The 13,399-nt window shown below is 40.0% G+C and overlaps 1 non-coding gene across 1 annotated transcript; it reads right to left on the reverse strand.

Moving 5' to 3' along the window:
* Window positions 1-2,666: 2,666 nt before the first annotated feature.
* LOC132777398 (U6 spliceosomal RNA) lies at window positions 2,667-2,773 on the reverse strand. Its single transcript, XR_009631680.2, has one exon. It is a non-coding gene; the product is annotated as a U6 spliceosomal RNA (small nuclear RNA).
* Window positions 2,774-13,399: the final 10,626 nt, after the last annotated feature.

The raw sequence follows: 13,399 nt of genomic DNA on the forward strand, positions 1-13,399 counted from the left end.
GCCTTTCTGTAGACAGGGATTCTTTTGAGATGAGTTTACATATTGGGCAAATTCAAAACAGTAAATTACTACCATGTGGTCAGAACTGAGCAGTGTGCAGTAGTTCAAGATGGGACAGGAACTAGTAGACATGAACTGAGCCAAGAATTCAGGGACAAAAAGTGAGGTGAAATCTTCTGAATGGGAGCACAGACAGCAAAATAAACACCATATAGTTATTAACTCTTCCCTGTGCTATCCAAAGATGAACCTGTTTGAAATTACAAAGAAATTCAACTAACCTACAGAACTAATCTTGTTCATAACTTGAGGACTGCCTGCCTATGCTTTATTTTCTAATTCTATTGTTTTTGTGTCATGTTACTCTTAGCTGCCTTGAGTCCTTATTGGGGAAAGGCAGGATAAAAATGAAATGAAATGCAAGGATGAAAAGCTATCAGCCTTCAAAAAAAGCAAGAGTTAGCTACCTACTCACAGTTACATCAGGTTCATGACACATAGCTCTATCATAGAATCCTGGGTTTGTAGTTTGGTGGAGATGCTTTGGGACCAGTACCTGCATTTTCACCTACCCAGGTCTGACAAATATGTCCTCTCTTTGTTAGATCCTCCAGGGAATGCTATGGTATGCTTTTTCCAGAAGTTACTATAGATAGAATCATCCTGGAGGAACTAGGAAATTTCTACCATGATGTCCCCCAGAAGAAGAAAAAAAATCTATATCTATATAAATAAAAATGTAATGTTTGTTTGTGGGATTAACAAAACTCAAAAACCACTGGATGAATTGACACCAAATTTGGACACTAGACACCTATCAGGCCAACAAGTGACCATCACTCATAAAAACACTGAATAAAACAACAGAAGGGACTTAAAAAGCCAAATAATAGTAATAAAAAATTACAACACATGTGCAAAGCCACATATATACACATATACACAATTATACACACACATATACACATATACACACACACAAAACACATATACACCGACTGGGTCACAGCAATGCATGGCAGGGGATGGCTAGTACGTAAATAAAGCTGTAATGTTTGTGTGTGGGATTAACATAATTCAAAAACCACTGGATGAATTGACACCAAATTTGGACACAATATACCTATCAGGCCAATGAGTGACCATCACTCATAAAAGCATTAGGAAACACAGCAGAAGAGACATAAAAAGCCAAAAAAGCAAAAAACACATGCACAAAATGACTTCCCCAGCAAACAAAACACACAATAGCATATCCACACTCTTTTCCCATCGACAGTTCCCAGCATCCTCTAGATCAGGTCTTTTAGGAGAGGAGGATGCTACAAATGCACTGATTCCAAGCTGCAAGCCTTCTTCTCCTTGGATTTCTTTGAGAGCATCCCAATCCCGGCGTATTTCCTAGTCCTGGACTGTAACTCCCAGCAATTTTTCAGATAGATTAGATGATAGATAGATAGATAGATAGATAGATAGATAGATAGATTAGATAGCACTTTATAGGTAGGTAGATAAATATAACAGGAGGACTGCTGGGAGTTGAAGTCCAAAAATAGGTAGAGAAGGAAGAAAGGAGAGAAAGCGGAAGGGAAAGAAAAAGGGTGGAAGGAAGGGAAGAGGAAGAGGAAGAGGAAGAGGAAGAGGAAGAGGAAGAGAAAGAGAAAGAGAAGGAAGGAAGGAAGGAAGGAAGGAAGGAAGGAAGGAAGGAAGGAGAGAATGAAAGAAAAAAGGGAAGGAAGGAAGGAAGGAGGGAAGGAAGGAAGGAAAGAGGGAGAGAAGGAAAGAAGGAGAGAAAGAAAGGAGGAGAGCAAGAGGCAGGGAAGGTTGGCCATAGCAACGTGTGGCAGGTACAGCTAGTCTCATACTTTTTCTTATCCCGTGACTTCTTTGAGTGGGTGACATCACTTAAGTCAGGGGTCCTCAAACTTTTTAAATAGAGGGCCAGGTCACAGTCCCTCAAACTGTCGGAGGGCCGGATTATAATTTGAAAAAAAATGAATGAATTCCTATGCACACTGCACATATCTTATTTGTAGTGCAAAAGCCACTTTAAAACAATACAATAATTTAAATGAAGAACAATTTTAACAACTATAAATTTATTAGTATTTCAGTGGGAAGTGTGGGCCTGCTTTTGGCAGATGAGATAGGATTGTTGTTGTTGTTGTGTGCTTTTGAGTCGTTACAGACTTAGGTTGACCCTGAGTGAGGGCCGGGTAAATGACCTTGGAGGGCTGCATCCGGGCCTTAGTTTGAGGACCCCTGACTTAAGTACTGTGGTCTAGTCTGTGCAATGTTGCTCAGAGTAATGGCTGTCCTTATAGCAGGGACTTGCTTTATTTCTTTCTTTATATATTTATGTATTTATTTATTTTTGGCCTGACTTTTCTCCTGGCATGGGACACAACTTACTTTCTACTTGCACTTTCCTATGTAAGGCTGCAAATACTGTGTGTGTGTGTCGGGGGGGGGGGGGGGTTGTAGCTCAGAGAAGAATTGTAACAACCTAAATGATCAATGAAGATGAAAGACATAGAAAGAATAGTGAATTAATAGCAGTTAATCAAGGGAATTATTGATTTCTGTTAATGAATTATCATTTCTTTTTCTTTCATTGCCATTGATCACTTACCCAATAACCATATTTTTCTAGGTGAGCTATAGGACAAAATAGCACACGCTTCACAAATTTACATGACCACCTTGGCAGAGGGGCAGTGCTAATCTTCTCCCTTTCCTTCCATTTTTAGAATATGTACTGACAAGAGAGAAATCTAAGCTTGTGATTAATGTTAATTAAATTTTCTTCCATAATGCCACAGTCTTTTGTCAATAGATACAAGATGATTTGGAGAGGGGGCGAGAACCTTTCATACTGCCTTTCTCTTCCCTTGTTTCTTTCCATCCACCTCATGCAACCTTCTCCAGTTTTAGACTTGTCCATCTCTTTCTGTCTGTGGCAGATAAAAATCTCTCAGGTCAACAATATCAATAGTTTTTATTACAGAAAGCTGATGCTATCAACATCCTATCTGTCTATTTAATTAGAATTCTAGAGGAATGTAGTATGCCATTCCAGCCTCATGCTTTGAGACAAATGGGAGGAGGGGAGAAACTCCATTTTGGAACAGAAATCTGAAAGGACAGCAACATCTTTCTCCTTTTAAAAAATACTTTCTTGTTTCTGTTCTTAGGAGAGAGCCCACTATTATGATTATCGTGATGGGGGATAAACAAGAATTCATAAATTTTGGATCCAAAGTATTTTTCTTTTTCAGAAGAGAAAGAACGCCTCCAGAAATATTGCATGAAGAAAATGGCTAAGATTTCCCCCATGAACCCCTTTACTTTCAATAGCTTCCCCCAACTCTAGCCCCATTCTTGGAAAATGCCTTCAGTTCTCAAAAGCCTGCCATCACTGTCACTGTCATCATAATCTAAACAAGCTTTGCCTGTCAAACAAAGGAGAGCAAGAGTTTCAAAGCTTAGAAAAAGCCACTAAAAAGTCTCTATCCATGTCCTTGCCAACTCAACCTGTGAAAGTGGTAGAATCAAGTTAAGGGTCTCTTGTGAGGACCTTGGGGCTCAGGCAGTTTTGTGTGGGGAGATATGCTTTGTCAAATAATCTGGATTTAAGATGGGAATGATGAAGTAACATCTACTTTGTTGTCATTGTCTTCTGTGTCCAGCTGGATATCACAATGAGAAAACAATTGGTGGAGAGTCCATGTTTTGCTAAGCCCAGGAGAGATGAGGAAGTATGTACCAACACATTGCTTTGTCCTCAGTAGCTTGAATTCTAAAGAATAATGGCAGCTGTTTGGTGAATACATTCTGGGTATTAGTCTGAATCTTAAGGAAACTCTCTAAGGTACTGAATCTATTTGGAGGAGTAGGTGTCTATACATTGGAGAGTTATTTGAGTAGGATCAAGAGCAGATTCACCAATCCATCATCATGGAAGCTACCAGCTACTCCCATGCTCATCAGCACTTCGTAAAGATGTTGATCTTGTTAACCCATCATCAAAGATAGCACCTGTAAATTTCTAAAATGTCCTCATCTTTGGTGGATTACATTCATTAACAAAGATTAGTTACATTTCTTTTTACCTGGTGTCCCTCTACTCCAGTGTTTCTCAACCTTCCTAATGCTGCAACCCCTTAATACAGTTCTTCATGTTGTGGTGACCCCCAACCACGAGAAACACTGCTCCGGTCTTTCAAGTTGCCCTCTTGTTTATATGTGGAAAACCCAGCTAGGTAGGACTTATTTCCCTTCAATGTATCATGCTCATGTTAAAAATATGGAAGTAGTTTTTTTCTGGTTTCTGAATGGGCAAGTTTCACTTTCACTAATACAGAGTACTTTGCACATAATTTAAATTGCTCCCCTCTCTGTTGTTCGTTTCCAGTTCCTCAAAGCTGGTTGTCAGCTACAGAAATATTGTTTTGTTCACATCTTTATCTTGCTACCCCATCCATCATGTAAGCCCTTTACATGTGACACTTATAAATATCTCGGTGGCTTACAAAATGATGTGGAATTTTATTTCAGCAATGTTGGACATTATGCAGCCAAAGTTAAGGAACAGTGACTCATTGGTTAAGATTGTGAGTACATAATTCATGCTATGCATTGTGGGAAAATTATTTGCTATAGTCCACAGAAAATGACAGAGGTAGATGTGGAGTTGCACACACAACAATGTTGCACACTGTCATGCAGTGCTCTGTGCACTGCATAGTTCTGTGCATTTCAGAATGAAACCCAGGGGTTTTTTTTAACTTGTGCTGTGTATTGTTCCTGAGCACTGCACAGAGTTGTGCAACATATCTCCGCATGCAGATATTTACCTTATGCTCATGGGATGTTGGATTGCAATCCCTCCTGCTGAAACGTCCAAGAGTTTGGAAATGCTGAAAATCATAGAATCATAGAGTTGGAAGAGACACAAGAGAGCTGTCCAGTCCAACCCACTGCTGTGCAAAAATATACAATCCAAGCATTCTTGACAGATTCTGATTAAAAATCACCAAAGGGAACTTTGCCACTCTCTAAGGCAGGGGTCCTCAAACTAAGGCCTGGGGGCCGGATGCGGCCCTCCAAGGTCATTTACCCAGCCCTTGCTCAGGGTCAACCTAAGTCTGTAATGACTCAAAAGCACACAACAGCAACTACTACTACTACTATTTCTACTACAATCCTATCTCATCAGCCAAAAGCAGGACCACATTTCCCATTGAAATACTAATAAATTTATATTTGTTAAAATTGTTCTTCATTTTAATTATTGTATTGTTTTCAAGTGGCTTTTGCACTACAAATAAGATATGTGCAGTGTGCATAGGAATTTATTCATTTTTTTTCAAATTATAATCTGGCCCTCCGACAGTTTGAGGGATTGTGACCTGGCCCTCTGTTTAAACAGTTTGAGGACCCCTGCTCTAAGGCAAAATATTGCATTGTCAAACAGCTCTTATCTTCAGGAGGTTTTCCATAATGTTTAATTTTTTGTTTCTCTCAAACAACCATCAGAATTACGTTTTTAGATGAAAAATGCTTCTAAAATGCTGTTTAAGAAATTAGTTACATAGTTTTAAGCAATGTTATAAACATCCCTTCTGCAATGCATATAGTCCGTATACCATAAAATATTGCACACATTTTCTCCCATTACAGTTTCCTTGCAACAGATCAGATTTTGCTAGATTTAGGATTGTGTTCTGCACTTCACCTGAATGATAATGAACCTCTAGCAAACAAGGATGTTTCTGGCTAAAGGCCTTCTTCTGAACTGGTGAAGCTTGCTAGAGAAGAAAATAAGAGAAATCAGGGAATGCAATTCTGCTTGACAGATACCTCTGGGTTTCTGTCTGTTCAATCCTGGGTGTTTTTTTTTTCTTATACAGTATTGTCCAGGATGGAAGCTAAATTATTAATGACTCTTAGTTGTTTGACAGGTACAGCTCATTCAGATGCTGCAAATCTTCCATGGCTTGGTACTGTCCACCGGGTAAACATTCTATATTTTACACCAAAGAGCCAGGCAAGAAAGAAGAAAAAAAAGTGGACCTGACTGCATTGTTTTGCTAAGGGAACCTTGGTCAAGATGTTAAAGAAACATCTGGAAGAACCTCAGTTGGTTTAACATTCAAGTCTTTTTCTCATTAAGACAGGAAACCTGTGTCTGGATTGCATTACTTCATATGAGTGTTGACATGACAGACTATCCTTCCAAAGGCCCTGCACCTAGAAAGTTGGTGTATCAGGGTCATCTCTGACATTTAGCCTTCCTCATGATGAAACTGGCATGTTTTCCCACCTTTGTCTCCTTATTTGAAGGGTTTGCAGGCTTCTTTGACTGGAGTTCCCTTTATTCCACCAGCATATGTAAACAACTGTAATCTATAGTAAACACTATAATTCTTATTAAAGCAATTATTAAGAAAGATAATTTAAAGAGTATACACATCATATATACTCCATTGAGGAGGGACAATAAATAAAATAGGTAATGGCCATAGTTATTCATATCTAGTGCTGCAAGTCCATAAAAGTGGAATCACATCTTCTGAGAACATGCTGAAAGCACATGAAGGAACATAAATTAACAAGAAATAAAAAAAATAAGGCTAGATGGGACCTAGAACAGTTCCGTCCCAGCCTATCTATCTGAACGCATCTCTTCCTACAAACCCTCCAGGAACTTAAGATCATCTGAGGAGGCCCTGCTCTCAATCCCGCAAGCAAGTCTGGCTGGGACAAGAGACAGGGCCTTCTCTGTGGTGGCACCTCGGCTGTGGAACTCCCTGCCTAGGGATATAAGATCAGCCCCCTCTCTCCTGACTTTCTGAAAAAGAGTAAAAACTTGGCTCTTCGAGCAAGCATTCGGAACCCCGGAATAAATAGACAAACTAGAGCTAGAAAATGACCCAGGAACGACCAAGACAATGGAACGGATGAGGATTGAACCAGAGGACATATTTCTTTTTAAATTGTTATTATACACTGTCTTTATGTTTAAATGCACTTTTTTGCTTTATTAATGTATGTATTTTTATGGCATCGAATTGTGCTGACTGTGTAAAGCGCTCTGAGTTGCCTCCGGTCTGATTTGGGAGGGATAGAAATAATGCAAATAAATAAATAAATAAATAAATAATAGAACTATGGAATTATAAAATCACAGAGCTGGTAGGAACTGAAAAGCCATCCAGGCCAACCTCCTGCTATGCAAAAATCCCAATTAAAGCACACCAGCAAGATGTCCTTCAATTTTCTATTTAAAGACCACCAAAGAATAAAAATCAAACAACCTCCAACTGTTGAACATCTCTTATAGTCTGGAAGTCCTTCCTAATATTTAGTTGTAATTTCTTTGTGTGTGTCTGTGACTGTGTGTGATTTGGATTCATTGGTTTATGTGGTAGAGTCTAGAAGGGCAAAAAAGCAAGATCCATTGTCAACATGTCAATATTCTTCTTGACTGTAGTACTGATGACTGGACTGTAGTACTGATGACTGGATGATACAGTATTTCTGACCAAAGGAGAAAAAAGTAAACATCAAGATTTAGGTCTGTGCTTTGAACTAGTTGCAGTATTGCCATTGTCCCTTCATCTCTGTGGATGCTCAATGCGCTGGATGGGACTATGACAACCACCTTGTTCTACTGACAGGTAGCAGGCATTTCAGACAAAAAGATTTAACCTTGAAATGGTTTTCTATAGCAACATGTTTGTGTTAACATTTTTGTCAGTCTTCAAAGTGCTAGAAAACAATGCTCAGGTGGGAACATCTTGATCTACACTGATGGTGACAGACAGAGGCATAAACATGAATAATCAATGATGTAGCAATTTCTTTAGGGAAACCTTAGTAAAAATAGAACACAACAAACTTCTCATTGTTTCTAAGTTTAAGAATAGCATGTCACTACTAAAGAAAGCAGTCATTTGAAGTGTGAATATACTTACTTACTTAGGTGATCCCTCATTGTTCAAGTAAGGTTGTCCCCCAAAGTCAGTGATCTGACTGTGGAGCCCTATTCTTGACCTGCATGTTCTCCCGCAGTGAGGGCATCGGTTTCCAAGTGGAAGTCAGTCCCGGTCGGGGTTGGCTTGACACGCCTTCCTCTTGGCATGTTTCTCTCTTTTGTCCTCCATTCATGCCTCTTCAAATTCAGACAATGTGGCCGGTCCAGCGGAGTTGATGGCAGAGGACCATTGCTTCAATGCTAGTGGTCTTTGCTTCTTCCGGCATGCTGACATTTGTCCGCCCGTCTTCCCAAGAGATTTGCAGGATTTTTTTGGAGGCAGTGCTGATGGAATATAAAACTTATTAGCAATGAATTCAATTGAACTCCATTTTCAGTATTGTTTGAAACTGGTTTTGTAAACAATGGTTACTGAGAATGACCAAGTTTTTGTCTTAACCTTTAAAAAGCTATCCATCATACTTAATATAGAGTTCAGCATATGTACAGTTCCTTTAAAGCTGAGAGTAAAAACCAAGCTTGATTCACTCTGTCACTAACACTGCTAGGCAGAAATCTCAACTGACCCCCAAAATCATATTTAGATTAGTTGATTCAATGCTATACAATAAATAACATTAGATTCAATGCTATACAATAAATAACATTTTAAAAACAACATAAACAATAAATAAGTTATAAAATACATATAAAATACAGTTTGCCGAATTAAAAACATCATCCAACTCAATCCAAACATTGTGGTCCAATAACTCTTAGTCTTTACCGGTTCAATCCATCGATCTGCAAATGCCTGATTCCAAAGTCAAGATTTCAGTTTCTTCCTGAAGGTCAGGAGGGAGGGGACAGACCTAACCTCATTGGGGAGAGAGTTCTATAGCCGGGGGGCTACCACAGAGAAGGCCCTGTCTCTTGTCCCCACCAAGCACTACTGCGAAGGTGGTGGGACCGAGAGTAGGGCCTCTCCAGAAGATCTTAAAGTCCTTGATGGCTTATACGGGAAGATACGGACAGGTAAACTGGGCTGGAACCATGTAAGGTTTTATAGTTTAAAACCAGCACTTTGAATTGTGCTCGGAAGCTAATTGGCAGCCAAAGGAGCTGGTGTAACAGGGAAGTTGTGCGCTCCTATACCCCGCACATTATCAACACATTATCAACTATTATCACCATTTTTAAGCAGATTAGGACCATAAGCTACTCTGGTGGTGCAGCAGGTTAAAGTGCTGAGCTGCTGAACTTGCTGATCTAAAGGTTGGTGGTTCAAATCCGGTGGGGGGGGGGTTTGGTGAGCTCCCACTGTTAGCCCCAGCTTCATCCAACCTAACATTTTGAAAACATGCAAATGTGGGTAGATTAACAGTACCACTCCAGTAGGATGGTAATGGCATTCTATACAGTAATGCCGGCCACATGACCTTGGAGGGGTCTACGGACAATGCCAGCTCTTCAACTTATAAATGGAGATGAGCACACCCCCACAAGAATCGGACACGAGTAGACATAATGTCAGGGAAAACCTCTACTTTAGGACCATAACATTCCCCAATCTGGATACTGTACTAGTTCTGTGATCCTATATTTCTGTGAAATGAACTCATCAACATCATTTACCTGGGGGGGGGGGGGGGGAGAAAATTCTGGTGTCAGATGATAAATTTGTTTATAAGAACAAATGAGAATAGAATAAGCAGATCATGGGGAATATGCTTTCATTCTAAAACATTTTCATGGAAACATACAGACAGCCTGAGAAGAAAAAGGAGGGGAGCTTTCTCTTATGATATTAATACAGTGAAGTGGATCTTATTAGCACATCAGACCTACTGCATTATTACACTAATTAGTCCCATTTCTGCTGTTAGTGCAGAAAATGTTGTCTCCCCGCCTGTCCCCATTCCCCTCCTTCAAAGGCCTGTCAGAAGAATTCAGTCTCTGTTTTGGCAACTAAAAATTAAAAGCCGGGTTTTGATCAAGCCAGGTTTAAAGTGAACACGATTGAGCAAAAAAGGGTTGCAAATTCTAAGCCAGAGGAGAGGGGCAACGTTACTATCCAGAGTTGTGGATAGTAGTTCACTGACCTATATGTTGAGTCCACACATAGAAAAATATTTCAGCTCCAGCACACAGTTTTCTGATTTGCCCCAGCTTCACCCAGTCAGAGTTATTCCTGTTTAAAATATACCACACTCAAATTGTAATAATAGCCAGACATTTCCCTTGTCCAAACTCAAATTGGCACCATTTTTTTTTTCAAATCATAGAGTTGAAAGACATCTCAAAGGCCATCCAATCCAACCCTTTGCCATACAGGAACACAGAATCAAAGCACTCCCAAGAGAGAACTACCCAGCCTTTGCTTAAAAACCTCCAGAGAAGGAGGCTCCATCACACTCTAAGGAAACATGTTCCATTGATAAATAGCTCTTATTGTCAGGAAGTTCTTCCAAATGTTTTTGCCTCTCAAGGCAGCTGTCCCTGCTCTAGCTCAACCTGTCCATGAGATCAACTGTGAGGAGGTTAATCAGGCTCTCACTTCACCATGAAAGGACCAAGGCAGAGACATCTCCAGCTCATCCCCTGTTTGGGTATCAGCCAGCACGTCAACGACTTAAATCAAGACATAGTTTGCTTAGATCTACAGAGACACTCGCTGGAACACCTCAGCAAGCGAGAGTTCAAAAGTGGCAGGCTCAAACCCAGCACCTCAATCCGTGGGTGATACCAGATGAGAGACTCCCCCCTGGGCACACAGAAGACTGGGCGACTTGGAAGGTGCTGAACAGACTGCGCTCTGGCACCACGAGATGCAGAGCCAATCTTAAGAAATGGGGCTACAAAGTTGAATCCACGACATGCGAGTGTGGAGAAGAGCAAACCACAGACCACCTGCTGCAATGCAACCTGAGCCCTGCCACATGCACAATGGAGGACCTTCTTGCAGCAACACCAGAGGCACTCCAAGTGGCCAGATACTGGTCAAAGGACATTTAATCAACTACCAAGTTTGCAAAATTTGTGGGGTTTTTTAATCTGTTTGTTTGTTTTGTTCTGTTAGAACTGTAATACAGTGTTCTGGTTGCGGATGACACGATAAATAAATAAATACTTCACCATTGATCACATGGCTGGGTGCCTCATTCTGGCTGAGGTCTTTGGCCACTTGTCTTTGAACCAAGCAACTTCACCAGTAGAGCCTTGCCAGAGAATGGGAAAGAACCCTGAGGCAAAGGAGAAAGGGAAACATTTTTTCTTAAAACATTAGATTCCATACATTTTAAAACTGTATATTTTTAAAATGTGCACAAACCTACTTGTCAATAGGAAAAGGAGAGTTATGAATGCATTCAAAAAAGAGGAACAAATACATTGAAAAGCACATTTCTGAAGGAAGGAGACCAAAAGACCTTGATGCAGATCTAAGAAACACAAGAAGACTACACCAAACAATCATAAGATTTGGAGAAGATCCTGAGGTGCATCCAGTCCTGTGTGTGTGACTTCAAGTCACCTGTTGACTTGTGGTGACTTCATGAATTTCATAGGGTTTTCTTAGGGTGCTTCCAGACAGCATTCTTAACTCCACCAACAATGGAATTGAACCAAACTTGGCACACACAACTCCCATGACCAACAGAAAATACTGGAATGGTTTGGTGGGCATTGACCTTGAGATTTGGAGTTACGGTTCACCTAAATCCACAGAGCACTGTGGACTCAAACAATGATGGATCCAGACCAAATTTGGCATGAATACTCGATATGCCCAAATGTAAACACTGGTGGAGTTTGGAGAAAATACACCTTGACATTTGGTAGTTTAGTTGCTGGGATTTATAGTTCACTTACAATCAAAGAGCGTTCTGAACCTCACCAACAATAGATTTGGGCCAAACCTCCCTCACAGAACCCCCATGACCAAAAGAAAATACTGTGTTTTCTGATGATCTCTGACACCCCTCTCATGACCCCCCCCCCGGGGTCATGACCCCCAGGTTGAGAAATGCTGCTCTGCACCCACTTTGGTTTTTCGGTTCTTGAATTTGTGAAACTATAATTGGAATGTAAGTTTTCCCAAGTCTAGGCCAATCACTGCCTTTTTACTGAACCAGGAAACCTTTATTGGAGGAGTGGAAGTTAGCAGAAAAACTGAACCACCATTAATGAGATGGGCCACGTTTTCAATGATAGCTTCGAAAGTGGGAGGAAGCACACCAAATTGGGATATTTCTACCCGTTTTCTTCAGGCAATGCATTTTAATACTTGGCCTCAATAAGTCCCATTTTCAGCTCCCAGGTAACGCTTAACTGAAGTGCTGAGTGATTCTGCTCTTTTCCCATGCTTCGAGCTAATGAAGCTGCTCAGTTTTAAAGGGCTGCTTAATCTATGTTAATACATTGAAGATGATTATGGAAGCAATAATAATCCCAGAGAAATTGGTAATGACGGAAAATCAATGTCTAGCTTGTTAATTATAAAGCTTTTACCATAAAAAGAAATAATTTAGAAACCAGTTAGGGATTTTTTTTATTAGATACTGTTTCAAGGAAATGGTAGTTTTTATTTATTTATTCATTTATGTTAATATCGTGGCTGAAAATGTAATTATTTTTACTGCACTTCTCTTTGAATAGAAATCTGCAGGTAAAGGTTTGGTTGGTTAATTTCTATAACGTTCAAACCATCTCTCATTATCCTTTTAGCACTTGGACTCTTGGGATAGCACACATTTCTCCAAATCTAGAGTCAGGAAGGATAAGAATTTCTTCTCTTTTGATAGGAGCTCCTTCAAATGTACTATTTATGTTTATATCCCACTTTCTGGGTGGTTTACCAATAATTAATTACATAGTTTCATGAATTCAGGCTTGCAAACTAAATAAGACATGGGCATATAAAGAAAGGGGAATTGCAGTGGGGAAAGAAGATAAGTCCAGCAGATTCGAGCTGCTCTTCTCTCCCTCAAAAACAGATCAATTGCAGTTGGAACCTGGAAAGTGGTCTTCTGACCAGATGCTGGGCCTAGCCGTGATAAAGCTTTGCCTGGCCATTCTTCTTCATTTCTGAGGTCAGGGCAATGGTCATTATATCATAGAGTAAAGGACTCTCACCAATTACTGTGGCCAAGTCACAACAGACAACATTTCTTCACATTAGTTTTCGTATTTATTGAAAATTTTATTTTGTGGCTGGTGACTCAGATATCAGTGAATTTGCTCCAGGCTATAGTTTAGCTTTTATAGGAGTGAACAAAGATGTTCCATCATATCCTCAAAATATGCAGCTTGTGCAGTTTTTTTAAAGTTTAAAACACTAAGCAGACTGTCTACCTGTGAAAGAGCCCAAAAGTGACAGATCAATAAATCCAGACCTTACTTGAGATTTATTAAATGTCTGCT

The sequence above is a fragment of the Anolis sagrei genome, chromosome 5 (assembly GCF_037176765.1).
Source record: "Anolis sagrei isolate rAnoSag1 chromosome 5, rAnoSag1.mat, whole genome shotgun sequence".
Lineage (NCBI taxonomy): Eukaryota > Metazoa > Chordata > Lepidosauria > Squamata > Dactyloidae > Anolis > Anolis sagrei.